Raw genomic sequence first — 27658 nt, 5'->3', positions numbered from 1 at the left:
CAGGCGCCCGGCACCACGCCTGGCTAATTTTTTGTTTGTTTAGTAGAGACAGGGTTTCACCATGTTGGCTGGGCTGATCTCAAATTCCTGACCTCAGGTAATCCGCCCACCTTGGCCTCCCAAAGTGGTGGGATTACAGGTGTGAGCCGCTGTGCCCAGCCTATATTTTTTAAAATAACATTTTTTCCTAGGAACTCCTTCTTTAAAAATAGCATATATATGTGTGTGTGTATATATATATGTTTAATATGCCTACTTATTGGCCCTTTTCTTCCTTTTCTTTTCTTTTTTTTTTTTTTTTTTTTTTTTTTGAGATGGAGTCTCACTCTGTCACCCAGGCTGGAATGCAGTGGCATTGTCAAGACTCATTGCAACCTCCACCTGCCAGGTTCAAGCTATTCTTGTGCCTCAGCCTCAAGTAGTTGGGACTACAGGTGCATGCCACCATGCCCAGCTAATTTTTGTTTTTTTAGTAGACATGGGTTTTCAGCATGTTGCCCAGGCTGGTCTTGAACTCCTGACCTCAAGTGATCCACCTGCCTCAGCCTCCCAAAGTGCTGGGATTACAGGCGTGAGCCACTGCGCCCAGCTGACCCTTTTCTTCAGTGAAACTTCCTTTTTTTTTCCTTGCACAAAGCATTAACAACATGAATCAAGGAGATGGGATTGGATGGGCCAATTTGGGGCATTCCACCTGTGTCTGAGGGTTCCTAACACAGTTGTTTTACTGTGTATTTTTGTGTTAATTACGAGGTTGAAACTTGTAGAGAATCAACTAATAACGGGTCAGGTGCATATAGAAATATGAAACATAACAATCTCTTACCGACTGTCAATTCACTAACGTTTATTGGGTTTGAGTGCCTATTAGGTACCAAGCAGTTGTTTGGGCACTTACTTATACATGGTCTTCCCTATGTTACCAACAATTTTTAACTTTTGTGAGGTGGCTGGTATCATTCCCAGTTTTAAAATGAGCCCATAGAGTAGAAATTTAACTAGGAAGTGGAGCTTTTGATTCGATGGCTCTTGAGTTCAGTGCTAGAGGTCTCACTCCTGTTTGGCTGACTCCCCGTCTTGGAGCTCATGCGTATGAGATCACTGCAGTGTGAGAGGGGCCTTGGCTATGCTGCCGAATAGGAGATGTCTCTCATTATTAACTTCTGGGATATCAGACAGCTCCTAAGATCCCAGTGCACTCTGCCTTCCTAGGTATTTCAGGATGTGTTACTAAGATCTCCTGTCAAGTAAATGGTGAATGATGATCTTTACTGGCCAGCCCCTTGTTTCAGACCCTGTCCTCACTTCTCCCAGCCCATCATGGTTTAGAGGTGGCCAATGCCAGGCTGTAAGAGCTCTTTGGTTTTGGGTGCAGGTTGTACGTCTGAAATGACAATCGATACTGCACATTTTTCTCTTTAATTTGAATATTGGCCGGGTGCGGTGACTGATGCCTGTAATCCCAGCACTTTGAGAGGCCCCAGGTGGGCGGATCACATGAGGTCAGGAGTTCGAGACCAACCTGGCCAACATGTGAAACGCTGTCTCTACTAAAAATACAAAAATTAGCTGAGCATGGTGATGCGCACCTGTAGTCCTAGCTACCTGGGAGGCTGAGGCAGGAGAATTGCTTGAACCGGGGAGGTAGAAGTTGCAGTGAGCTGAGATTGCACCACTGCACTCCAGCCTGGGCGACAGAGTGAGACTCCATCTTCAAAAAAATAAAAAAATAATAAATAGATAAATAAATAAATAAATAAATACAATTTAAAAAATAATAATAATATGAATATCACTGAACACCAGGCCTGTATAAGCACCATCTTTCCTTTCTTATTTTGTTCTGCCCTTATTACCTCCCAATTCCTCATCATCTGCTGTACCCTGGTGAGCTCCATTCCATTTTAAATATATTTCCCCCTTAGGATCATCCCCCAGCTCATTTACCAGCCTGGATCAAGGCATTGTCCCAGGGTTTTAACTGTCTCAAGTTAGAGTTTCAGTCTCACATATATATCTATATATATGTGGACAAGTTTACCCCAAGAATGGCATTTCCTTCTGTCCACTTTTCCTGCCCCTTCCTCTCATAAACAAGATCTCTCTTCTTGTATCAGCACCATCTTGCAGAATGTATCATTGCCTTATGCTGGCCAAGTTAGAAACCTGGAACTTGCTCTTCCTTTCACTCTCCAGCCAATCATGAAGTCCTATTGGTTCTAGTTCTGCTTCTCAGATCTTTTCCTCATTCTCCAAATTTAATTATCCTGTGCAGTGTACCACAACATCAGAGTTCAAGCCAGTCTTCCTTTGATTACGTTTTTCTCTGTGTATGATTGCTTTGCGGATATGATAGTTAGAAAGTGGAAGCACCCTGGAGCCCTGCGACTCAGGACCCTCTGTTTATATTCCTCCAGACTTTTCCTCAACTCTTTTTCTTCTAGCCATGCACCTGTGCATTCCCTTATCCTTCACTCCTCAAGATGCATCTTTGAGGGTTGGCATCTAAAAAATCAATGGTTTGGCCGGCTTCAGTGGCTCACTTTGGGAGACCAAGGTGGGTGGAACACCTGAGGTCAGGAGTTCGAGACCAGCCTGGTTAACATGGCGAAACCCCATCTCTACTAAAAATACAAAAATTAACCGGACGTCGTGGCGGGCACCAGCAATCTCAGGAGGCTGAGGCAGGAGAATCGTTTGAACCTGGGAGGCAGAGGTTGCAGTGAGCTGAGATTGTACCATTGCACTCCAGCCTGGGTGACAGAATGAGACCCCATCTCAAAATAAAATATAATAAAATAAAAACCAATGGTTTGGCTGGGCACAGTGGCTCACTTCCTGTAATCCCAGCACTTTGGGAGGCCAAGGTGGGTGTATCACTTGAGGTCAGGAGTTCCAGACCATACAAAAATACAACCCGTCTCTAAAAGTACAAATCCCATCTCTAAAAAATACAAATATTAGCCGGGCATTATGGTGGGTGCCTGTAATCCCAGCTACTTGGGAGGCTGAGGCGGGAGAATCACTTGAACCCGGGAAGCAGAGGTTGCAGTGAGCTAAGAGCATGCCATTGCACTCCAGCCTGTCGACAGAGCCAGACTCCGTCTCAAAAACAAACAAAAACAACAATAGTATTTATTTATTTATTTATTTATTTATTTGTTTGTTTATTTATTTATTTTTGAGATGGCATTTCACTCTTGTTCCCCAGGCTGGGATGCAATAGTGTGATCTCAGCTCACCGCAATCTCCGCCACCCGGGTTCAAGCGATCTCCTTCCTCAGCCTTTTGAGTAGCTGGGATTATAGGCATGCGCCACCATGCCCGTCTAACTTTTTGTATTTTTAGTAGAGATGGGATTTCTCCACGTTGATCACACTGGTCTCGAACTCGTGACCTCAGGTGATCTGCCCACCTTGGCCTCCCAAGGTGCTGGTATTACAGGCGTGAACCACTGCGCCCGGCCCGAAACAATGGTTTTCAGATGTTTTCTTGCTGGTCTGCTACATGTTCTTGTTCTGTTCAGTCAGTGCATGTAGTAATAAATAAAGCTCTGCTCATTGCCTTTGTTTATGTTAAGTACTTTTTCATGAAGTGCGGTGGCATGGCCTCAGATAAGTGTCTACATAATGCAGTCAACTTTCCAACACCTTAGGTGTCCTCTAAGAAATGCAGACTACAGAATCTTCATCATATTTATATGTAATTGTCCTTTGGGCTCTAAATTTATCCCATTATCAGGCTGGCTTTTATTTTGGGAATTCTGTCTGCATCAGAAACATGGCTAATTGACTTCAACTTCAAGTTCAAACACTTGATTTTTTGGCATTTTCATTTTTAGCAAGTGAGTATCTGGCATGAATTAACTAAAGTTTAGAAGATCTTTGTTTTTCTTCTTCCCTCCGCAACCCCAAAAAGAATACAATTCCTAAAGGCTTTTATAATTTTTATCACAAAATAATAGACTTAGTACAGGGAGGATCTTGCTGAAGCCTTCGTCAGTCAGGACTATTTCTTTTTTTTTTTTTTTTTTTTTTTTTTTTTTGAGACGGAGTCTCGCTGTGTCTCCCAGGCTGGAGTGCAGTGGCGTGATCTCGGCTCACTGCAAGCTCCGCCTCCCGGGTTCACGCCATTCTCCCGCCTCAGCCTCCCAAGTAGCTGAGACTACAGGCGCCCGCCACCACGCCCGGCTAGTTTTTTGTATTTTTAGTAGAGACGGGGTTTCACCATGTTAGCCAGGATAGTCTCGATCTCCTGACCTCGTGATCCACCCGCCTCGGCCTCCCAAAGTGCTGGGATTACAGGCTTGAGCCACCGCGCCCGGCAGTCAGGACTATTTCACCAGTGAACACTATCTCACAGGCCCGCTCGGTCCCTCCTGCTGTTCTTTTTTCAAAGCTAAGAGAGACATTCTGCAACTTCAAATCTAAGCTTTTCTGGGTCTCGATTCCCCTATACTCCAGAGTTCAAGTACATTTTCTTTGCCTGCATATAAAAGGTAGTTGAATAGGTGAAGTTAAGTTAACCTTTAGATTTCTTTCCTTTTGGGGGGTGATTTTGTTTTTTATAGATGGGTGTCACTCTTGCCCAGGCTGGAGTGCAGTGGTGCAGTCCTAGCTTACTGCAGCCTCAATCTCCTGAGCTCAAGCAATCCTCCCACCTCAGCCTCCCGAGTAGCTGGGACTGTGGGCATATACCACCATGCCTGGCTAATTTCTACGTTTTTTTAGACAGGGTCTCAATATGTTGCCCAGGCTGGTCTCCAACTCTTGGACTCAGACAATCCCCCTGCCTTGGCCTCCCAAAATGCTGGAATTACAGGCATGTGTCACCTGTAGTTAAGGTTTCTGGGCCTTAATTTTTCTCTTTGACTCTCACTATGATTCTGTGAGAGTCTACATAACTTAGTGGAAGGAGAATTACCACTTAACTTCCTGAAAGCTTTGCTTTTCCTCTAACTCAGAACTCTTTGTCTAACTCTGTATCTGTGTGAAACTGGTTGTTGAAACATCCATTCAACAGATAATAATAAATTCCTTCTTCAGTTCACATTCTTCATTTTTACTCACTGTACCCTTTTGAGAGATTTTGTTTTTTCCTTTTCTTTTTTCTTTTTATTTTTTTGAGACGGAGTTTCACTCTGTCGCCCAGGCTGGAGTGCAACGAATGGCATGATCTCTGCTCACTGCAACTTTCGCATCCTGGGTTCAAGCGATTCTCCTGTCTCAGCCTCTTGAGTAACTGTGATTACAGGCACCTGCACCCACGCCTGCCTAATTTTTGTGTTTTTAGTAGAGACAGGGTTTCACCATTTTGGCCAGGTTAGTCTCGAACTCCTGACCTCAGGTGATCCTCCTGCCTCGGCCTCCCAAAGTGGTGAGATGATAGGCGTGAGCCACCGTGCCCAGCTCTTGAGAAATCTTACACATGTTCTTGGCTTCCCTTACATCTATGTGCTGTTGAATCCCAAACCCCTGCAGCTCTCCACCTAGTACGCCTCTACTTCATTGTCTTGCCCCTTTAAGCTGAGCCCACCCAGCTCAAATCTACACCGTCTGTTCTCATCCCTGCCAAGGCACTCTCCAGCTTGGGGCAGGTGGAGGGGACACTGTTTCATGAGGAAAGCTAATGGTATGCAGAAAGGATTGAATAAAAGAAAGGAAGAGAATGGAGAACATCCGCTTGGCTGGGGCCCAATATCCAAGCATGCCAAGATGAAAGCAGAGCAGGGTGCGGCCTTGGGAAGGAGACGGGAATGAACTGCTCACATTCCTTGAGGACAAGAGGCCAAAGCCTGCTGGCTCTAAAACTAGTATGTTTAAAGCAAATTATTAGTTTTGCTCAAAGTGCCACTAACATCATAAAAGAATAAGATATACCTGGCCAAGTCCCCATCTCTTAAACAACAAAAAAAAAGAGGTCGGGCATGGTGGCTCACACCTGTAATTCCAGCACTTTGGGAGGCCGAAGTGGGTGGATCACGAGGTCAGGAGTTTGAGACCAGCCTGACCAACATGGTGAAACCCCGTCTCCACTAAGAATACAAAAATTAGCCGGGTGTGGTGGCAGGTGACTGTAATCCCAGCTACTCAGGAGGCTGAGGCAGGAGAATAGCTTGAACTCGGGAGGCAGAGGTTGCAGTGAGCCAAGATCTTATCACTGCACTCCAGCCTGGGCAACAGAGTGAGACTTCATCTCAAAAAAAAAAAAAAAGAATTAAAGATAAACAGTATGATAAATAGTACAAGTTCATATTAGAGGTACATTTTAAGGTAATATATCTGTAATATTTTTGACAAAAATAAATTAATTTAGCTTCAAACATCTCATTCATTTGCAAAGGATGATTTCATTGAAAGCTTAAATCTGTGGGAAAATAATTTTTGTCCAAAAGTTTATGTTGGCCAGGCGCAGTGGCTCACGCCTGTAATCCCAGCACTTTGGGAGGCTGAGGTGGGCAGATCACCTGAGGTCAGGAGTTCAAGACCAGCCTGGCCAACTGGTGAAACCCTGTCTCGACAAAAATACAGAAAATTGGCCGGGCATGATGGCAGGCACCTATAATCCCAGCTACTCGGGAAGCTGAGACGGGAGAATCGCCTGAACCCAGGAGGTGGAGGTTGCAGCGAGCTGAGATCACGCTATTGCACTCCAGCCTGGGCAACAGAGCGAGACTCCATCTCAAAAAGAAACAAAAAACAAAAAACTTTTTATTTTAAGGACAAAGTTAAATTTATACGTGTAAATCAAGGCTTTTTTTTTTTTTTTTTTTTTTTTGCAGTAGCTTTACTGAGATGTAACTCACATACCATATAGTTTACCCCTTTAAAGTGTATAGGTCAGTGGGTTTTAGTAATCAAAGCTTTCTTAGTTGAAAAGTGTTATTGAACAACTGGAAGCAGATATTTGTTAACTGGTCTGACTTATGTTCATATGACTGCTTAAAACTTTTCCTTTGCGGGAATTCAGCTAACCCATTCTAAAAATTGTCCAAAAATCCAAATGTAGGAAGGGAACTGCTATTACTATTTGAACTTTAAATAGTCACTGTAGGGATATAGTGACCCAGGAAATCAATTAGCTAAACTGACTTCAATCCAGTAGAGTTAAAACATAACAGAAGAAAACCAACCTGAAAAAAATACAGTAGAAGAAAATAAACATACGGTATTGTACCTTTAGGGAAAAAGGACCACTTAGTTTAAATTTAAGATTTTAAAATTCAAGAATAATAATGCTTGTTAAAAATCTAACAGTACATGCAAAGGTATATAAAAGCTGCTCTTTGTCCTTTCCCATCCATCCCTCGTCAGTCTCTCACCAGAGGAACCACAGTTAATGGTGATTATAATATCCTTCCTGGCCTACAGTGGATTACTCAACAACTGTGTGAGAAAAGAAATTGGTGATCATTAGGAGTCAGTGTGGGTTCACTAAGAATGAGCCCAACATCAAATTTGTGTAATATTCTTTTTGTTCTTCCTTTAGTTGATCTTTTGGTTGTTGTTTTCAGGTTCCTGGACTCTAGATTTGGGGGACTGGACTGATGATGGTGATTCTGCATTTCACCAAAGTGATCTGACAAAATTGAGTAATTCAGCAGCTCTGTCTAAATGAGGGCTGATCAAAAGTATCTGGAATAAATGTAGTTGATCATCCTGGTCAGAGCTGTCTGCTATAAAACTCTGCTTGGCCTTGCCAGGGTTCTTTATCAACTTGCATGAGAAGTGAAGACAGACATCTCAAAGTGACAAATGATTTAAAAAGTTAAAAGTTAGGATTGATAGCTAATGCTAGATCACGTATTTTTCTCTTCTTTCTTTTTTTTATTTTTTGATCTTTAATAATATTTGTTATCTTATGTCATTGCTTATTTCTTTCACTACTCCTATTTAAATATTTTTCAAACTTAGATATAGTGCCAGCATTTTGGTATAAAGAGGAAATACAGTGTTAGCTCTCAGTGCAGCAGAGCAGTCAGACTTGAAGACGGCATAAGGAGGAGGAAGGCACTGGATCTGTGGAAGGACAGGGGAGGGAGGAGTCTAGGTAGAATAGAAGAAAAACACCCTGATGAAATGTATCAATTCCTGTGCATTTTAGAAGATCAAATTATAAAGCAATTTGGCAACATGTCTCACCATATCCTTTGCTCCAGTGCTGCTAATTCTGGAAATTCAACAGATAAATAACACAGGGGAGGGAAAACTGCATTCCATAAAATGTTTGTTACAAATGTTTACCATAGCCTTGTTGAAGGTGTTGAAAGATCAGTTCAGTGAATCATGTATGGTACATATACCTGATCATTGTCATTCAGGGGCACAGGAGAAATTTTAGCTACTTGGAGAAATGTTTATGGCTGTGAAATGGGAAAATATGCAGAACTGTATTCCACAATAGTAATTGTATTTAAAAAATGCATGTATGTAGCTAACGGTTGAAAGGAGAACGTGAAAATCACAAGGTGTCAGAATGACAGGGTTTTAGATCGTTTCATCTTTTCAAAACTTTCATTTCTCTAAAAGCCAGCAGATTGATGAGGGGAAGGAATTGAGGATGAGGGAGAATCTAGGTTATAAGTAGGGGAGAAGGTTAAAAAGCTGGGAGTTGAATTGATTTTATATTCACTGTAATCTCAGCTGTGAGAAAGTGGTTAATTAGAGCATTTTGAAGAGACTCTTACACCATATTAATAGAAATAACACCATACTGTTTTTTGCACCGGTCAGCATCTGTTTGGACTATTGTACTTAGTTCTCATAGTCACATTTTAATGTCAGGCATTGGTGCATTAAAGTCAGCATGTAGATTTTTGACCTTAAGAGACTGATTCACATTTTCAACGTTTTCAGCTGTTTGAGAGACAGTTGTCAAAGCACCAGTAAACATCACAGTGTGGAAGAGTCCACAGAAGGCCAAACCCTGGCCAACAGAGAGAGGGTGGGGTGTGGAGTAGGGTTATTAGGTGGTTTTCAGAGCGCCAATCCATTTCCTCTGACGATTTTTGCAAAGACAGTCATCGATGTATAGAACAAATGACAAGATTTTGTGTCTATAGTTATTATTTACCATTTCTGATCCCTGTTTTCAGGACCTATTACATTTCTAGAACATAGCCATAAAAAAGACACCATCGCTATATATCACTATGCTTAATGAAGGCTTTTCATAGGCAAAAAATAACAGGGATAATGGCAGGAAGTTACTGTGTAAAAGGGTCCCTGGAAGGTGGATGTGGTTTCTTCACTGGATTTTTCCATTGCCGGGAGACAGATATCATTCTTCGGGCACCCAAACCTACCTGTCTCGGCATTTGCTGATAGAGTGAGCTGAATGGCCATTGTCCTTGTGCCCTCTTCAGTTGCTCTGACTCCTACGCATGCTCTTTGAGTGCCACCTTCCTGCCTGACAGATGCCATACCCCTCCATCCCCAACTCCCATTTTATCTTTTCCTTTCCTTCTAAGCTGGAACCCTCATGGGACCGACAAGTAACCATTATTAAAACGGTGTGACTGCTAGGTGGGGTGGCTCATGCCTGTAATCCTAGCACTTTGGGAAGCCAAGGCAGGCGGGTCACCTGAGGTCGGGAGTTCGAGACCAGCCTGACCAACATGGAGATGTATTTTTGTATTTCTACTAGAAATACAAAATTAGCTGGGCGTGGTGGTGCATGCCTGTAATCCCAGCTACTTGGGAGGCTGAGGCAGGAGAATTGCTTGAACCCAGGAGGCAGAGGTTGTAGTGAGCCAAGATCGCGCCATTGTACTCCAGCCTGGGCAACAAGAGCGAAACTCCGTCTCAAAACAAACAAACAGCAACAACAAAAAACGGTGTGACTATATGTTCTCAAATACTTGTATTTAAGGCAAAAATAACAGTTGGCAGCTATATAAAACTAGATTTAGCATGAATCTGTTCTTTTTGCTTACAAGGGAAGATAAGACTTCTAACGAAATACCCATATTATATGGAAACTTCCAATTCTATGTAACGTTTCCATTTTGGAAAAGACTAGTGTTTTTTTGTTTGAGTTTTTTTAATTCTTTGAGACAGATTCTGACTGTGTCACCCACGCTGGAGTGCAGCAGTGTGATCTCAGTTCACTACAACCTCTGCCCCCTGGGTTCAAGTGATCCTGCCTCAGCCTCCTGAGTTAGCTGGGACTACAGGCACACGTCACCATGCCTGGCTAATTTTTGTAGAGACGGGGTGTCACCATGATGGCCAGGCTGGTCTGGATCTCCTGTCCTCAAGCGATCCACCCACCTTGGCTTCCCAAATTTCTGGGATTACAGGCATGAGCCACTGTGCCCAGCCTGTTTTGTTTGTTTGTTTGTTTTGTTTTTATCAACATCTAAACCCTTACTTTAATATTACAGAGGGAAAATTGAAAATTGGGCTTAAACCAGGTGTGAGAAACATTTAATGTTTAATGATTAAATCTCACAGTCAAGATGAAAAATGTTCAGTCTTAGGTGAAATCTTTCTCACAAAAGTTTTCTGTGAACATTTGAATGTAGACAGTACAAGTGGCTTTTTAAAAATTTTGAGACAGGTCTTTTTGAAGACATCTGTAGCCTATTCGTAACTGTCCCGTTCAAGGATGGATGATAATCTCAAAATGTCAGTGGCATTTTCAGTTTTTTCATATTTCAATTTTACATTTTTTTCTAAAATTTTTATTATTCAATGCAGAATTTTTCTCAATAGCATTTTAGACTTGTTTGTCATCCTGTTTGTCTTCTCCAAATTGAGTGGAAAAGGAACTTCTTTATATCATAGAACTTGCCAAGACATCTGGGGAGGATTTCATAATTAAAGAATGTATTTTATTTCCTTTAGGAATTAACAGCACTTGAATCTGATTTGTCATGACACTTCACTGTTGCTCAACTCAAGAGGCATTGTAGTTCTTGTTCATGATTAATAGGAAATGAATACACTGGAGCAGATACATTTACCCCAGGAAGATATCTCTGGATCACTTTGCTCCGAGCACTCTTCCTCTGAGATATTTTCCTAGTCTCAGTTGCTGGGAAAGTATTAATTGTTCCAGGTTTTTCAGATAACTTTGTTAAGATAATCATTCACATACCATACAATTCACCATACAATTCACCATTTAAAGGGTACAAGTCAGCGGTTTTTAGCATGTTTACAGAGTTGCGTAACTGTAGTGATCTTTGAACATTTTCACTCCCCAAAGAAACCCCATACCCGTTAGCCGTCACTCTCCATTTCCCATTCCCCTCATTCCCAGTAACCACAGAGCTACTTTCTGTCTCTCTATGGATTTACCTATTCTGGACATTTTATATAAATGGAATCATACAATATGTGGCCTTTCGTGTCTGGCTTTCATTTATTGTAGTGTTTGCAAGATTCATCCATGTTATAGCGACATCAGTACTTCCTGTTTCTTTTGTTGTTGTTGTTGTTGTTTTTTGAGACAGAGTCTCGCTCTTGTTGCCCAGGTTGGAGTGCAACGGCGCGATCTCGGCTCACTGCAACCTCCACCTCCTGGGTTCAAGCGATTCTCCTGCCTCAGACTACTGAGTAGCTGGGATTACAGGCATATGCCACCACGTGGGGTTAATTTTTTGTATTTTTAGTAAAGATGGAATTTCTCTATGTTGGTCAGGCTGGTCTCGAACTCCCAACCTCAGGTCATCTGCTGGCCTCAGCCTCCCAAAGTGCTGGGATTACAGGGGTGAGCCTCTGAGCCCAACTGTTTTTTTTTAATGTCTGTATAATATTCCATTGTATGGATATATCCTACATTTTATTTATCCATGCAGCAGTTGATAGCCACTGGCATTGGGGTTGTTTTCACCTTTTGGCTGTCATGAATAATATTGCTATGAACACTAATGTACAATTCTTTGCCTGAACATAAATGTTTTCATTTCTCTTGGGTATTTATCTAGAAATGAAATTGCTATATGTTTAGCCTTTGTTTAACCTCTTGAAGAACTGGCAGACTTTTCCAAGGCAGCTGCACCATTTTGCATTCTAACCAGCAGTGTATGAGGGTTCCAGTTTTTCCACATCCTTCCATAACACTTGTTATCTGCCCTTTTGGTTAGAGACATCCTAGTGAGTGTGAAGTGACATCTCATTGTGGTTTTGATGTGCATTTCCCTGATAGCTAATCGTGTGGATCCCTTTTGTTTTTAGTGAATGAAGTATCTGGTATTCTCATATGCTGAACTAAAGCTAAAAATTAAAAATGACTTCTGATATGAATGTGTATATAACAGACATCACGATGAATCCAGGTGAGCACTATGCACTCTTAGCAATCAAAGTGTACTTCTCTGGCTTCTGAATAACAGTTTTTAGAGTCCAGATTTAGTATTTAGGTAAAGAGTTAATGCTTCTAGTTTGGGGAGTTAGTTGCTAAAATAATAAAATGTCTCCATGGTAGGGAGAGGTGATGGTGGGGAGGTTTGCTGGTGGATGGTTAAGTATGATTCCCACCAAATACGTGGAAGCAGTTTCTTCTGTTAGAGTTACAGGTCAGTATCGTTTTGCCATCTTTGCTTTCCTTCTCCTGTTTGCATCCTTTTTGTTGTTGTTGAACTCTTTTAGAATAAGTTTTAGATATCAGATACTTTACTCCCAGATAGTTCAGCATCGTCTCCTGGGAATACATTCCTACATTCTTTATTTTTTTGAGACGGAGTCTCACTCTGTCGCCCAGGCTGGAGTGCAGTGGTGCGATGTCCGCTCACTGCAAGCTCCACCTCCCGGGTTCACACCATTCTCCTGCCTCAGCCTCCCGAGTAGCCGGGACTACAGGCGCCCGCCACCACGCCCGGCTAATTTTTTTGTATTTTTAGTAGAAATGGGGTTTCACCGTGTTCACCAGGATGGTCTTGATCTCTTGACCTCGTGATCTGCCTACCTCAGGCTCCCAAAGTGCTGGGATTACAGGTGTGAGCTGCCGCGCCCGGCCTCCTACATTCTTCTGCTTACCCCCAGTGCCATTGTCACAACTAAGAAATTTTTTTTTTGAAACAGATTCTCATTCTGTCGCGCAGGCTACAGTACAATGGAATGATCTCAGCTCACTGTAGCCTCTGCCTCCCAGTGTCACGTGATCCTCCCACTTCAGCCTCCAGAGTAGCTGGGACTACAGGCCTGTGCTACCATGTCCGGCTAATTTTTGTATTTTTTTGTAGAAATGGGGTCTCACTATATTGCCCAGGCTGGTGTTGAACTCCTGAGCTCAAGCAATTGGCCCACCTCGGCCTCCCAGAGTGCTGGGATTACATGTGCGAGCCACTATACCCCCCAGCCCACAACTGAAAAACTTAACATTAATTGATTTTATTTATTTGTTTATTTTTGAGACAGAGTCTTGACTCTCCTACCCAAGCTGGAGTGCAATGGTGTGATTTCGGCTCACTGCAACCTCTGCCTCCTGAGAATCACTCTGTTCAAGTGATTCTCGTGCCTCAGCCTCCTGAGTAGCTGTGACTACAGGCGCCTGCCACCACGCCTGGCTAATTTTTGTGTTTTTAGTAGAGAAGGGGTTTTACCATGTTGATCTGGAACTCCTGACTGCAAATGATCCCCCCACCTCGGCCTCCCAAATTGCCGAGATTACAGGCGTGAGCCACCACATCCCACCCAACATTGATTTAATATCATCTAAGATAGAGTTCGTATTCAAACTTCCTCTGTTAGCCTTAAATATATTTTATACCTGCTTTAAAAATTGGGTCCTGGGCCGGGCGCGGTGGTTCAAACCTGTAATTCCAGCACTTTGGGAGGCCGAGACGGGCGGATCACAAGGTCAGGAAATCGAGACCATCCTGGCTAACATGGTGAAACCCCGTCTCTACTAAAAAATACAAAAAAACTAGCCGGGCGAGGTGGCGGGCGCCTGTAGTCCCAGCCACTTGGGAGGCTGAGGCAGGAGAATGGCATGAACCCGGGAGGCGGGGCTTACAGTGAGCCGAGATTGCGCCACTGCACTCCAGCCTGGGCGACAGAACCAGACTCTGCCTCAGAAAAAAAAAAAAAAATTATGTCCTGGCCAGGCACAGTGGCTCATGCTGTAATCCCTGCACTGTGGGAGGCTGAGGTGGGATGATCACTTGACGTGAGGAGTCCAAGACTAGCCTGGGCAACATCATGAGACTTCATCTCTACAAAAAAAAGTACAAAAAATGAGCCGTGTGGTGGCGTGTGCCTGTAGTCCTAGCTACTTAGGAGGCCCAGGTGGAAGGATCCCTTGAGCCAAGGCGTTTGAGGCTGCAGTGAACTATGATTGCATCACTGCACTCCAGCCTAAGTGACAGAGTGAGAACCTGCTTCAAAAAAACAAAAGAAAAAAAAATGGGGTCCAGCATATAACCAAATTGCATTTGGTCATGTTTCTTTTCTAGTTTCTTAAACTAGAATACTCCCTTTGCCTTTCTGTTTTTCATACTCCCTTTGCCCTCCGGTTTTCATTAGATGATGGATGGATGAATAGATAGATAGATAGATAGATAGATAGATAGATAGATAGATAGATAGATAGATGGAGATAGAGCCTCACTCTGTCACCCAGGCTGCAGTGCAGTGGTACGATCTCGACTCACTGCAACCTCGGTTCACTGCAACCTCTGCCTCCTGGGTTCGAGTGATTCTCCTGACTTAGCCAATCGAGTAGCTGGGATTATAGGCATTTGCCACCATGCCCTGTTCATTTTTGTATTTTTCATAGAGACAGGGTTTTACCATGCCAGGCTGGTCTCGAATTCCTGGCCTCAAACAATCTACCTGCCTTGGCCTCCCAAAGTGCTGGGATTACAGGTATAAGCCACCGCGCCCAGCCCGTGAGATTTATTTTTATGAAGAGCCCAGGCCAGTTGTCTTATTTAGTGGATTTGTCAGATTTATCTATGATTAGATTCAGGCTGGACATTCTTTTTTTTTTTTTTTTTTTTTGAGACAGAGTCTTGCTCTGTCACCCAGGCTGGAGTGCAGTGGTGCAATCTCCACTCACTGCAAGCTCCGCCTCCCAGGTTCATGCTATTCTCCTGCCTCAGCCTCCCGAGTAGCTGGGACTACAGGTGCTCGCCACCATGCCCGGCTGATTTTGTTTTTGTATTTTTAGTAGAGACGGAGTTTCACCGTGTTAGCCAGGATGGTCTTGATCTCCTGACCTTGTGATCCACCTACCTCGGCCTCCCAAAGTGCTGAGATTATGCGCCCGGCCCAGGCTGGACATTCTTAGCAAGAGTACCACCTAGGTGATGCTGCGGTGATGGTGTGGTGATAGTGAATCCTTACTGTTGTATCACAAACAGCAATCACAGACAATGCCTGTCCCTCCCATTATTGGTGATGCTGAGTTGGACTGTTTGATGCTAATAGGGGCTGAGTTTCCCTGTGGGGTACTATTGTAGTTTGATACCGGTGATTCCATTGCCAGTGTCTTCGCATCCAGTGATGACTCTCGCCTAAATCATTGTGAAATGGTGACTGTCTCATCTGTTATTCTTTCTATATTTCTCTATCTGGCATTCTTCCACATAGGTGAGCTTTTTCCTTTTACCCTCATCTCTCCCTTTGTTTTCCCCTTAAAGTTAAACATCTTTTTTCCAACAATGAAGTTATTGAGCGTATTTCCAACTTTTATGTCAAACTTAAGGAAAGCGACCTCCAGCAGGCCAATTCAAAGACTCTTTTGGTAGATATATTTAATAGAAAAAGAATGACTAGGTGGTTACTGTTAGACTAGTTAAAAGAATGAGGCTGGCTGGGCGTGGTGGCTCACGCCTGTAATCCCAGCACTTTGGGAGGCTGAGGCGGGAGGATCACGAGGTCAGAAGTTCGAGACCAGCCTGACCAACATGGTGAAACTCTGTCTCTACTAAAAATACAAAAATTAGCCGGATATGGTGGTGTATGCCTGTAATCCCAGCTACTCGGGAGGCTGAGGCAGGAGAACTGCATGAACCCAGGAGGTAGAGGCTGCAGTAAGCTGAGATTGTGCCACACTCCAGCCTGGATGACAGAGCAAGACTCCGTCTCAAAAAAAAAAAAAAAAAAGAATGAGGACAAAATGGTTTCCTTCAGTTCTTTTTTTTTTTTTTTTTTTTTTTTGAGATAGAATCTTGCTCTTTTGCCCAGGCTGGAGTGCAGTGGCACAATCTTGGCTCACTGCAATCTGGGCTTAGGCAATCCTCTCACCTCAGCCTCCCAAGTAGCTGGGACTACCAGGGCAGGGGCATGCCACTATGCCCTGCTAATTTTTGTATTTTTTTGTAGAGATGAGTTCCACCATGTCACCCAAGCTGGTCTGGAACTCCTGGGCTCAAGCAATCCACCTGCCTCCATCTTCCAAAGTGCTGGGACTACAGGCGTGAGCCACTGCACCCAGCCTACCTTCAGTTCACCTGGGGGTGTGTGGTGATGGTGGAGGAGGTGGGAGGGGTTGGGTGGCAGGGAAGTGGTTTAAAATTATAGATCATGATTTCATTAAAGTGTATCAGAAACATTTTGTTAGGAATGTTTTCCTGAAGAAAGTCATGAATTATGCAAAAAAAGTTCTGTCCTTGATAAGGTAGGGATCTTTAAACATTATAAGTATGGAAATTCGAAATTATAGAAAGATATAAAAATATAACAGAAAATAGAAGTTCCTATTTAACACAACCATTATCACTTTTGTATGTTCTTAGAAAAAAGCAGTGTTTGTGAGTTGGCGGCATTTCACAATTTTATAGGCAGTTTCTAACTTCAAAGGCATTTTTAAGAAAAGCTCAAGGTCATAGAAACAACAGAATAAAAATGGAGGTAAGAATTTCTAATCGTCACTGAGCTAGGTGACTCATTCCTATAATCCCAGCTCTTTGGGAGACCGAGGCAGACGGATCTCTTGAGCTGAGGAGTTGGAGATCAGCCTCAGCAACATGGGTGAAACCCCACCTCTACAAAAAATATAAAAATTAACCAGGCCTGATGGCACATTCCTGAAGTCCCAGCTACTTGGGAGGCTGAGGTGGGAGGATCGATTGAGCCTGGAAGTTGGAGGCTGCAATGAGCCGTGATCGCGTCACTGCACTGCAGCCTGGGTGACAGAGCAAGACCCTGTCTCAAAAAAAAAATATTTTTTAAATTTTTGTTATAATTGTTCTCACAAACATGTTTGACCCATATGTGATAAAGTGGTAACACTGGTTGTACTCGCCAACCACTGTTTCTGTTCCCCAACAAGGGGATGTAAACCGTCTTTCCTCCCAGCTCTTACTTGCAGTGTCTGGAAAACACATTTTGAAAGGCGAGAGGTTTGCATTTGAGAGAGGCTGGGGCTTGGAGGTGTCCCTGGAGTTTAAAAGGCTGAGGTTTCCAGTGCTATTCGCTTTCGGGATGTTGAGCCCTCAGAGTAACAGATGCCCTAAAATTGTAAATTTTCCATCTAGAAAAGGGGAAAAAAAAATCTGTGGAAGAGTGGATTATGAAAAACAAATCTACCCTCCAAGAAGGTGGTCAACAAAACAGAGTAACTGAGACCTTCACTCAGAAATTCCACGATAGCAGACGTCACCTTTCTCATGTTCGTATTTTGTTGTAGAAGACGTTTGGATGAATCATTGACAGTTTTTTTTTTTTAATCAGAATGCTTTAATACATTTTACATGGATTTAGGAATTTGGATGTTAAAAATGAGAAATCTTCTACGATGGCGTGATCACTGTGAAGGAGTAAGGTTTTTGGGATTATTTTCCTACCATCTGTCGTCAGCAGGACCACCTGCGTATCATTTTCCTTCCATCCAATGTATGACTTCGCCGCCAAGTGGTGCCTTTGTATTTTCCACTCCAGTGTGGGATTGCAGAAAGGCTGTTTTTCTGCTTATTTTTGTTGAATGGTTTTATGCTGATTAGATCAATAGAATACCTCGTTGATCTGGAAAATTGTTCTTATCATCTAGACATCCAGACTGGTTCCATTTGATTGGTTAGCATTTATCTTTGCAGAAAGAAAATCGCTGGTAAATAAAATTAGACTGAACATAATCATCAATAGATGTCACCACTAAGCATTTGTTTGCCTTGGTCTGACAGTTGTTGGTTAACAAATTGATCAAACTGGAATTGTGTGTGTAAGCATACTTTTGGTGTGGTGTTGAGCCTAAAGAGACCTTGAAATGCAATTTTCAGTGTAGAACAAAAAATATTGTACTTAGATAAAAAAATCTTTCCATGTTCCTGAATGCCCTTTAAAAAAAATCTTGAATAAAATTTAAATGTAGCAAAGCTACAATTGTGTAAAAGTTCATTTTCATAGCAAGGTGTGCTGGTGGTTATAGTCTCTGATGGCAAGTGCTTGTTAATAGAGCCAGGAATAAGTGGCAAATTTTGATTCCTTCCTCCAGGAATTTGCTTCATGTTTGAAAGTGATGAAGACATTTTCATAGCTGCCAGTACCTTCGGTTGCATGTTGGTGTTTTTTAATGTGTTGTTGTTTTTTTTTTTCTGCATCAACCCATCAAAACATGTCTATGGTTTTTGCTTAGGGCTGTAATGAAATTGAGAAAGGATGGCTAATTAGAGTAACTTGGCTTAGTCAGCGGTCTGGCCGTTGAAGGGATTCAGTTTCTCCAGTGCTGACCAGCCTTGCAGTCACTGCAGAGCAATCTCCCAGTGGACGGAGCCTCCCTGAGCGTCGCACAAAGAAAAGCCAGCGCAGCTGGGAGTGGCTCCAGGAGCACAAAACACCAGGGGATCCAAGACTTAACTTATGTATTTATTATTTATTTATTTGCCTGTTCCCCCTAGCAAGTCACTGATTGTGCTTTATCATGATCGTATGCTTTTATGACTGCTTTAGATCGCCCATTGATGCTTCTGTCCCTTTTTCTTGATTTATCTATTTAGTAGTAAGATTACAAGGGGACTTGCCCTTTAAGTCTATCTTTTATGGAATGGTATGGAAGGATTGAGTTTTTCTTGGCAGTTTGAGGTGGAATTCTTTGTGTGTGCATCTCCACGGGCACATAATCAATTGAAGCAATTAAAGTCTAATCTTGCTCTTGGTCATTTAGTTAACAAGGAAACAAACAAACCTAAAAACAAATACAACAACCTGTGCAATCTTGAAGATACCGAAGAAAATGAATAGGAATCCGTCCTTTCCTAGGGGTAATTACTTCTGCAGCTGTTTAAAGGTGGGTTTCTACACACGGGGGCTCCAGATGTCCACTGTAGCAGATGGAGATATTGAGCAAATGTCTGAAAATGGCTATTAATTAATGAGGTTGCAAGATACTTTTATCAGTTATGAATGTCACATAGACTGGGATGCTTTAGTAAGCAATACATATGCTATTGATTTAAAAGACAGCCTGGATTTTATCTTTTGGGGGAGTGAAGTACTCGTATGATAGCCACACCTATGGACAAAAATCCTGGTTTTTGTCTCTACTCCTCTTTAAGAAGTGCTTTTTAAATGCAAAATGAATGGAAAGGCATATTGTTTGTAAACATATAGATGTTTCCAATAGGAGAACTTTGTAGAACTGAAATAATTTGAAACAATGCATGCTAAATTCCTTTACCTCAAAATTTGGTTCTTGGTAAGTAATAGGTGTTTAATAGATATTTATTGAATGAGTTAACTATTAGGGCTTTACAAAATGATCAGGTTTAAACCTGCAAGCAGACTCTTGCCTCCTATTTAGCATTTTCTTTGTTAATCTTTTATTTTAACAGGAATATAAATCCTATTTTTTTACTTAGCTTTTTTCTTTTGTTCTTCAACAAATATAAAAGACATTTTCAATGTGAGTAAGAATATAATCAGGAACAAATTTTAAGAGTAATATGTGGGTTTTGTAAGGATTTAGCCTTTATATTGGTTCTTCTGGTGCTGATGTTTTTCCTAATGTTAAATACAGCGTTAATCATTGAAATACGTAAAACATGTTACGTCTTCCCTTTTCAGATCCTTAGAGAATAGCTAATAGGTTTGTGTGTGTGTGTGTGTGTCTTTTTATTTTTTTCTAGCAAGAAGGATCTCTTTTGTCTTAATATCATGGAAGGGAAATAATAGAAATTGTCCTTTTTTATATTTTATTTAAAATCTACAATGATGAAAATGTATCACTTAAGGTAGTATGTAAAAAGTTTATGGATTAATTTTTTATTAACTTTCTTTGGGGTCTATAATGTATTAATGTGGGTGGATTTACAATGAAGGGGAATTCAGATGTTGTGTTTTTGTTTTTTTGTTTTTTGTTTTTTTTTGAGACAGAGTCTCACTCTGTCACCCAGGCTGGAGTAAAGTGGTGTGATCTTGGCTCACTTCAGCCTTCGCCTCCCGGGTTCAAGTGATTATCCTGCCTCAGCCTCCCAAGTAGCTGGGATTACAGGCACCCACTACCATACCCGGCTAATTTTTGTATCTTTAGTAGAGACAGGGTCTTGCCATGTTGGCCAGGCTGGTCTCGAACTCCTTACCGCAGGTGATCCTCCCTCCTTGACCTACCAAAGGGCCAGGATTACAGGCTTGAGCTACCGCGCCTGGCTGTGTCATGTATTTTTGTCAAAGAAGAACCATAGCATCGTAAATCCCGTTGGAGTCCAGTTTCTGGGAAGTTCTGTTCTTTGAACACTGTTGTGTTGGAGACCACTTTCTCTCTGCAATGAAGTTATTGGTGCTGCAATTAATAAACAGTAGTGTCTAGTTCTTAGCCTAGAACAATGGCTTTTAAAGTGTTCTTCATTAAAACTTACTTCATTTCTATTTTCTGGAATTCCTAGAATAAATTGTTCAATAAGCAGTTATAGTGGATTTGAAATTGGAGTGTCATTACTGCCTACACTGTTTGAGTGGCCTCGAGGGCTCCCACCCAGAACCTGAGTCGGACTTACTTAGGAAGACATTCACTGTTGTTTCAATGTTTTAAAAGATCGTATTCCCTGGTCTCATCAAAATGTTATTTTTTTTTTTAAGAAAGTAGGGATAGAGAAGGAATTTCTCTGGCATGGTTTCAAATCATAACAAGGTCTGTGATGCTCGGCAAGTAACATTCTTTCAGGACTTGGTTCTCGTCAGTGTCACGAAAGGGACTGTTTTAGGTGATCCTGAAGAACAGCTCTTAGGTTTCAAATTTGTGTGTGTGTGTGATTAACTTAAGAATGGTAAGTTTATTTATATGTAACTCTCTTTGACTGAGGAAAAAATGTACAGCAGTTTTTAATATGTATGCAAGAAGAAACGAGCAATATATGATAAAGGATAAAGGTAGGAAAAATCTGACCATGGAAAAGGCATTCTATTTAAACATTTTTAAAATTTATTTTCTCTCTCTTTCTTTTAAAACTGACCCTTAACACTGCTTAATGAGGCATTTAAATAATAGAAACGGGATGGAGACAATAAGCAAGCGAAAGCTGGTGAGGTGGCATGCACCTGTAGTCCTAGCTACTGACGGGAGGCTGAAGTGGGAGGATTGCTTGAGCCCAGAAGGTCGAGGCTGCAGTGAGCTAATGATTGCACCACTACACTCCATCCTGGGTGATGGAGTGAGACCTGGTCTCTTTAAAAGAGTAAATAAATAAGCAAGTGAAATCAAACTTGAAAAAATTATTTATTTATTTATTTATTTATTTTTTTTTTTTTTTGAGAGGGAGTCTGGCTCTGTCGCCCAGGCTGGAGTGCAGTGGCCGGATCTCAGCTCACTGCAAGCTCCGCCTCCCGGGTTTACGCCATTCTCCTGCCTCAGCCTCCCGAGTAGCTGGGACTACAGGCGCCCGCCACCTCGCCCGGCTAGTTTTTTTTTTTTTGTATTTTTTAGTAGAGATGGGGTTTCACCGTGTTAGCCAGGATGGTCTTGATCTCCTGACCTCGTGATCCGCCCGTCTCGGCCTCCCAAAGTGCTGGGATTACAGGCTTGAGCCACCGCGCCCGGCCAGAAAAAATTTTTTAAAAATATATTTTTTTAAGCATAAAAGTGGTATATTGTCATTGTGCAAATGCCACCATATAAGAAAAAAAGTTCCTTCATTCCCTCTTGTCTTCTGAGATTTTTCTTACATACACACACAAACATATCCTTTCTGTTGGTTTTTTTAAAAAATATGCATATAGATAATACTGTTGCGTAACTTGCCTTTTTCACTCAATAGGAAATCATAAGCACCTTTTGGTTCAGTGTACACAGACCTGGCTCACTGCTTACTGGCTACATGTTCAGTGGCATGGATATACTCTAATTTACTTAACCAGTCTCTTTACTGATTGACATTTAAATTGATTCTCATGGTCTCCTATTACAAGTAATGCTGAAATTGAACATCCTTTCATATACAGTATAACTTTCATGTATAAAATGAAAATTATGTATAATATACATATTCATTTATGCTTATGCTTGTGCAAATATTTCTGTAGGCCTAATTCCTGGATGAAAGGGAATGCCGCACCCTTCCACCCTTTTCTGTATGATAAATTTCTGACACATTTACTTGTTAACCAAGGAGTGACTTACGTTTCAAAATATGCTTAATGCATTCAGCTTTCAATAGCTCACGGCACACACTGTATATAAAAATATGGAACGCTTTACAAATTTGGGTCTCATCTTTGCATAGGGGCCATGCTAATCTCTGTATCGTTTCAATTTTAGTCTCTGTGCTGCCAAACCAAACAAGCGCTCTTTTCTTTCTTTCCTTTTTTTTTTTTTTTTTTTTTTTAAGAAAGGATCTTCTTCCTCTTATTGCCCAGGCTGGAGGGACACAATCACACCTCACTGTAACCTTGAAGTCCTGGACTCAAGAGACCCTCCCACTTCAGCACCTCCCCAAGTAGCTAGGACTACAGTTGTGGGCCACCGTGCCCAGCTCTTTTCGAAAATATTGTAGTATGAGATACTTTACAGAATACTCACAATGCCCCATTTTGGCAATCATATTTCACAAACCTTTGACTTTTGACTGAGTTGCAGTTAGCTTGAAACACTCACATTTTGCTTTCACTTAAGAGAATTACCGTTCCTTCTGTGTAATTCTAAAGATATATTACATTTAACAAGGCCATGTTTTAAATTTGCCAGTGAACACATTGGCAGCTTCTTTCCATTCTGCAGGAAGTGGCTTTGTTTCTGTACTTTCCTCCTGTTATTTCCTTAGGGTAAACATCTAGGCTTCATGCAAAGTAGAAGGGGCATGTGTGTGGTGGTCAGGATGTGGATTTGAATCCCCAACTCAGCCACTTACATTAGATAAGTCACTTAACTTGCGAGCCTCCCTCTGCAAACTGGATGAAGGTTGCTAAAGAACGTGTTTTTACAAGTTGTGCTAATTTCGATGCTACCTTGAACAAATGAGTGTTCAGATTTGGCCACGTCAGTGATATTGGTAGTGTTACTTTGACAGGTGAAGGATGGTGTTTTAAATTTGCTTTGACTTTTGCATTTCTGTAATTTCTGGGAAGAGATAACCATAATTCTGTAAGTCTATGTATCGGTTCGCTAATTTAATTTCAGGTTACGAGTAGATTTATTGCCCACTTTATCTTTTGGGGTCTTCTTATATGCTTCAGATCTCATGGTTGATACTTTCACATTTGCAAGAAGTTCTCCTACACTTAGGGAATAATCCCCCAAATCCTAACTCAACCCATTGTGTCTTGATGATGCTATATAGAATTTTAAGTCTTAGAATTGGGGCATTGTATGTGAGGTTAGGACCCAATTTCCTGTGGCTTCATTCTTTTCTCCACACACGTTTTATTTAGTTATTTATTTTTTGTTTGTTTGTTTGTTTAATGAGACAAGGTCTTGCTCTTTTGCCCAGACTAGAGTGCAGTGGTGCTCACTGCAGTCTTGACTTCCTGCCTCAGCCTTCTGAGTAGCTAGGAATACAGACCTACACCATACCCTCCCTTCCCCAACACCCAGCTAATTTTAAATTTTGTCGTAGGGATGAGGTCTCCCTGTGTTGCCCAAGCTGATCAAACACCTGGCCTCAAGAGATCCTCCCAACTTGGCCTCCCAAAGCACTGGGATTATAGGTGTGATCCACCAAGCTCAGTCTGGCGCGACCTCCCATGCCAGAACGGGTGATGCAGGAGCGAGCTGTCCTCTTCCCCTCCTGTTGCTGCTCTCAGCTACCCGTACATCTATTTTTATTTTTTCTGAGATGGAGTCTTGCTCTGTCGCCCAGGCTGGAATGCAGTGGTGCAATCTCGGCTCGCTGCAACCTCCGCCTCCCAGGTTCAAGTGATTCTTCTGCCTCAGCCTCCTGAGTAGCTGGGACTACAGGCACATGCCACCATGCCCGACTAATTTTTGTAGTTTTAGTAGAGACAGGGTTTTGCCATGTTGACCAGGCTGGTCTTGATTTCCTGACCTCAGGTGATCCACCCACCTCGGCTTCCCAAAGTGCTGGGATGAGCCACCGTGCCCAGCCCACGCATGGAGATTTTCCAGCCTACATGTCCAACCTTCACCAAAACAAATGCCCTGTAGCCCTTTGGTCTAGAGGTGCCCAGGGAAGAGACTTGCATAGGTTCTGAGAATTCCAAATCTTGGGCCCCCAGGACAGGTGGGATGTTAATTTCAGGAAGGTTTGCCCTTTTGGTTGCCGCGGGGGAAGGATGTAGCCAGAAGAGGCCCAGAATGGGTCTCCCTGAAGTGAGGGGCTCTGCCTGGGTCTGTTGGTGTTACTGCTCACAGGGATTCTTTGAAGCAGTTGCTTATTCCCTGATTTCTCTTGTCTGTCAATTGAATAATGTTTTCCCTGCTGCCTACCTATCAGGTTATTAATTCCTGATCACTGTCAAGGTTTAGGCTGGTCAAACTTGAAATCATTGATTACATAAAGTGTATTATGTATAAAGTGCTAGATTTGTAAGAAAGTTGCTATCTTCATCTTCATTTAGTTTTTATCTTGGCTTAGCTCTTGCTGATTTCCCACAGTACAGCCTGCACTCATGTTATGAAAAAATTTAGATGACTGTTGAAAAACATTCAGGATTTCTTTCTTACTTCTCAGCCCAGGACTGAGCCTTTATGAAAGAGGGCAGCAGGAGATTTTAGAAAAGTGGAGGCCCTTGTACAAGGAGGCTGGGCTCCATTTAATAACGATGAGGAGGCACACTTTAGGAACTAAAGGAGACCAGCATGACAGATTGAGCGTTAAGGCAGAACTAAACAAGAGGCACTCAAAGGCAGGGAGATCAGCTCTTAGGATATTGCATTAAATCAACCATGAAATGCTAAAGCTTGAACTAGGGCAGAAATCAAGCAATGGATACAGACAGCATTGAACACAAAAGAAATGATAGGATTTGAGGGAGCATGAGGATGACCAAGATGCAGAAAATCCCAAGATGATCTCCAGGTTTCTAGGCTTTTCCAACTAGGATGCTAATTTTTTGCCTGAGAAAGAGTATTATCAAGCAAAGACATGGTCTCACTGTTGACCCAGAAAATGGAGGGACAGGGTAACAAAAGCAGTGATCCGTTTTCCATAATACTAATGGTTGACACTGACTGGGTGCTTACTATGTCAGGTGCTGTCCTACACACTTTGTACACTCGTGATAGACACTTGTAAATCCCCATCGTACCAAAGAGGAGGCAAGCCCCTAGAGGTGAAGGAACCTTACAGGTAGGGCCTCTTCTCAAGGCGAGGCATTCTGATCAGAGAATGCCTAAGAGAGGGAGAGACAGAGACAGAATTCAGTATAAAGACAGAAAGCCCACTGTTAAAAGCAATGTCAGGTGTTTTTATGAGAGCTCAGAAGCTGTCACTGACATAACCAAGTTTCAAATCCAGGAGTCATTCTTTTTCCATTGGCAAGTCCCATTGGCCTCATCTCCAAAGACATTTCACATCGACCCATTCTGTCCACAGGGCCTTCCCTGGCTTCATCTCTCCCCTGCATGGACACAGCAGCAGCCTTCCTGCCTCCAACTCGGTCTCCTTCAGCTCCTTCTCTCTGCAGACAGATTGGTGGTTTGGGGATTTTTAGGGTTTGTCTGTGGTCGATTTATATCTGATAAAGTGAGCAAGTCTTAAGCGTATACCTTGGTGAGTTCTTACAAGGTGAATGCACGAGTAACCCTCTCCCAGGTCAGGTTGGAGAACCTCACCAGCGCCCCAGAAGCCTCCCTTGCATCTCCTTCTGGTTATTGCTCCCCAAGAGGTAATTACATTCTGACTTCTGTCCGCATATATCAGCGTCGTACATCATTCACCACGAATGCAGTGATCTTTGAAACCTGCACGTTGAGATGTGCCGTTACCAGATCTCTCGGCATCACTCCCACATTGCACTCTTTGCCATTGCCTGACATGAGATAAATAAGAACACATGGTTGGGTGTGGTGGCTCACACCTGTAATCCTGGCACTTTGGGAAGCTGAGGTGGGAGGATCGCTTGAGCCCAGGAGTTTGAGACCAGCCTGGGCAACATGTTGAAACCCTGTCTCTACAAAAACTACAAAAAAATTAGCTGGGTGTGGCAGTATGCACCTGTAGTCCCAGCTACTTGGGAGGCTGAGGCTGGAGGATTGCTTGAGCCTGAGAGGTCAAAGCTGCAGTGAGCCATAACTGAGCTACTGCACTCCAGTCTGGGCAACAGAGCAAGACCCTGTCTCAAACAAAAACAAAAACAAAGAACCGACACATGTCGGTGTCTTATTTCTCTCTTCCCTGCCATTGGTACTTTTTGCCTATCCAGACCCAGCTCAAAACTCAACTTTTTCTTGTACACTTTCTCTTATCGACAGAACTGAAAGGGACCCCTCCCTGTTAGTACCATGTGTCTTAGTACTCTGTCTTCGATGTGTGACACTTCCTTTTGACTTGACACATCCAGATGACATAGGAACCCATCACAGGGATTAATCAAGTGTTGAATAATGCATGGGGACCCAGGGTGGAACCGAGGCTTTTGCAAAACGTTGAATGTTCAGAGGCTTTGGAGAGTGAACTTGGAGGTCAACAAAGAGGATGAAATGCAAGATGCACTATGAGCATGTGGTGGTCTGGACTGCAAGATTCAGGCACTTTATTTTAGGAGTAATGTGAAGAACATGATTTATGAACGACAGAGTGGGGAGTGTATTGAGACCACGTAAGACTAATGCTCCATTGTAAAAACTTACATATCAAAGCAAATATATTGTCCCCTCAGTCCCCAGAAGCAATAACTGGAAACAGTTTTAGAGGACATAACCTAATTGATACAAAAACTTTTCACTCTCAGAACTATTTTTCCCATTGTCATAGGAATGGACACCAAATAATGTTTTCGTGTCTTGGCAGTGATTCACATTATTGAGTTTGCTATTGGACTATTTTTTCCTTGCTAGGAAGTACACATCAGAGAGCTGCATTTCACTGTGTGTGTGTGTGTGTGTGTGTGTGTGTGTGTGTGTGTGTGTGTTTCAATCTACTGATTACCAAAGAGCCTATAATTCTCAATGGAGAGTTTATGGAAAAGATGAAAAGAGGATTTTTTTTAAGAACAATAACCAGAAAGTTTGACACAAATGAGTATTATAGCAAAGTTCTTTTTCGCAGTAACTTCTCTGGTTGTAATGTCTTAGGTAAAAAAAAAAAAAAATCAATTTCATGCAAAAAGGGGAAGGATTATGTAAACAAAAACAAAAAAAATTTGAAGTATTACAGTCTATC

General features: G+C 42.3%; 1 protein-coding gene and 1 non-coding gene across 2 annotated transcripts in view; one reads left to right on the top strand and one right to left on the bottom strand.

Annotated features, from left to right (window-relative positions):
• Positions 1–27658, top strand: part of AKAP12 (A-kinase anchoring protein 12) — a 123204-nt gene that overhangs the window by 18978 nt on the left and 76568 nt on the right. The gene's annotated exons all lie outside the window — the stretch shown is intronic.
• On the bottom strand, positions 22559–22666 carry LOC126953996 (U6 spliceosomal RNA). The gene has a single exon (XR_007725463.1). It is a non-coding gene; the product is annotated as a U6 spliceosomal RNA (small nuclear RNA).

The sequence above is a fragment of the Macaca thibetana genome, chromosome 4, assembly GCF_024542745.1.
Source record: "Macaca thibetana thibetana isolate TM-01 chromosome 4, ASM2454274v1, whole genome shotgun sequence".
Lineage (NCBI taxonomy): Eukaryota > Metazoa > Chordata > Mammalia > Primates > Cercopithecidae > Macaca > Macaca thibetana.
Note: the sequence above shows the minus strand (reverse complement) of the source record. Positions and strands in the feature narration are given on the sequence as shown.